Raw genomic sequence first — 2,393 nt, forward strand, 5'->3', positions numbered from 1 at the left:
AGTGTGTTCTCTAATGGGAACTTGTTGTATGGATAGAGGGGTGGTGATGGCGCTTTGGATAAGAGCTTCTGAAACTGATTCTGTGAACTGTCTGATATTAATAATAAGTAAAAGATCTGTTTAGTTCAGAGATGAATCCAGTGGAGGAATCAGTTGTTGGTCAGGTCCATCACTGCAGCCAGGTGTTTGTGTGGATCACAGTGGACAGGTGAAAGTGGTCGGTTCTTCAATCTTTAACCACTAATGTCAAATGAAAGTCCTCCAAGACAAACAACAACATTTGTCGTTTATCCATGCCTCCAAAAAAGACACATACGACATGACATTAAACACGTGGTTAATGTTGTGAAACGATTTGGTTCGGTTTAGGCAACTAAAACTACATGGTCAGGTTTAGGAAATTGTTGTGGTTTGGGTTAAAGTATGTACATTATGTAAGTCATGTGACAGTAGTCAGTAACACAATTTAAGTTAAAACTCAGAATAACTCAATGACTCAAAAGTGTTCTCCTGAGTGAAAATCCGGGGTTTGACCCATTCCCCTCCTTACACGGACTTTCTGCCTATTTATAATACATCTCCTCTTTTGTTACCATCGTATGACCACTAGAGGGCGCTGCCACTACAAACCTTAATATGGGTTGTAATAACGTGCTACACAAACCACCTTTGTTGTTGTTTTTCCTGTGAGAAAAGTCTGCAAATGAATGATGACCCTTGTCGGCCCTCTGTCAACTCTCTGTCAACTCTCTGTCGGCCCTCTGTCAACCCTCTGACTGCTGTCTGTCAACTCTCTGTCAACTCTCTGTCAACTCTCTGTCAGCCCTCTATCAACTCTCTGTCAACTCTCTGTCGGCCCTCTGTCAACCCTCTGACTGCTGTCTGTCAACTCTCTGTCAACTCTCTGTCGGCCCTCTGTCAACCCTCTGACTGCTGTCTGTCAACCCTCTGACTGCTGTCTGTCAACTCTCTGTCAACTCTCTGTCAACCCTCTGACTGCTGTCTGTCAACTCTCTGTCAACTTTCTGTCAACCCTCTGACTGCTGTCTGTCAACTCTCTGACTGCTGTCTGTCAACTCTCTGTCAACTCTCTGTCGGCCCTCTGTCGGCCCTCTGACTGCTGTCTGTCAACTCTCTGTTAACTTTCTGTCAACCCTCTGACTGCTGTCTGTCAACTCTCTGACTGCTGTTTGTCAACCCTCTGTCAACTCTCTGTCAACTCTCTGTCAACCCTCTGACTGCTGTCTGTCAACTCTCTGTCAACTCTCTGTCAACTCTTTGTTAAACTCTCTGTCAACTCTCTGTCAACTCTTTGTTAAACTCTCTGTCAACTCTCTGTCGGCCCTCTGTCAACCCTCTGACTGCTGTCTGTCAACCCTCTGACTGCTGTCTGTCAACTCTCTGTCAACTCTCTGTCAACTCTCTGTCAACCCTCTGACTGCTGTCTGTCAACTCTCTGTCAACCCTCTGACTGCTGCCTGTCAACCCTCTGTCAACCCTCTGTCAACTCTCTGTCAACTCTTTGTTAAACTCTCTGTCAACTCTCTGTCAACCCTCTGTCAACCCTCTGACTGCTGTCTGTCAACTCTCTGTCAACTCTCTGTCGGCCCTCTGTCAACTCTCTGACTGCTGCCTGTCAACTCTCTGTCAACTCTCTGTCAACCCTCTGACTGCTGTCTGTCAACCCTCTGTCAACTCTCTGTCAACTCTTTATTAAACTCTTCTGTCAACTCTCTGTCAACCCTCTGACTGCTGTCTGTCAATCCTCTGTTGGCTCTCTGACGGCCCTTTGTCAACCCTCTGTTGGCTCTCTGTCAGCCTACTGACGGCCCTTTGTCAACCCTCTGTTGGCTCTCTGTCAAACCACTGTCGCCCCTCTGACGGCTCTCTGTCGGCCCTCTGACTGCTGTCTGTCAACCCTCTGTTGACCCTTTGTCAACCCTCTGACTGCTGTCTGTCAACCCTCTGACTGCTGTTTGTCAACCCTCTGACTGCTGTTTGTCGGCCCTCTGTCAACCCTCTGACTGCTGTCTGTCAACTCTCTGTCAACTCTCTGTCGGCCCTCTGTCAACCCTCTGACTGCTGTCTGTCAACTCTCTGTCAACTCTCTGTCAACCCTCTGACTGCTGTCTGTCAACTCTCTGACTGCTGTCTGTCAACTCTCTGTCAACTCTCTGTCAACTCTCTGTCAACCCTCTGACTGCTGTCTGTCAATCCTCTGTTGGCTCTCTGACGGCCCTTTGTCAACCCTCTGTTGGCTCTCTGTCAGCCTACTGACGGCCCTTTGTCAACCCTCTGTTGGCTCTCTGTCAAACCACTGTCGCCCCTCTGACGGCTCTCTGTCGGCCCTCTGACTGCTGTCTGTCAACCCTCTGTTGACCCTTTGTCAACCC

This window comes from Micropterus dolomieu, linkage group LG20 (genome assembly GCF_021292245.1).
Source record: "Micropterus dolomieu isolate WLL.071019.BEF.003 ecotype Adirondacks linkage group LG20, ASM2129224v1, whole genome shotgun sequence".
In the NCBI taxonomy this organism is placed as follows: domain Eukaryota; kingdom Metazoa; phylum Chordata; class Actinopteri; order Centrarchiformes; family Centrarchidae; genus Micropterus; species Micropterus dolomieu.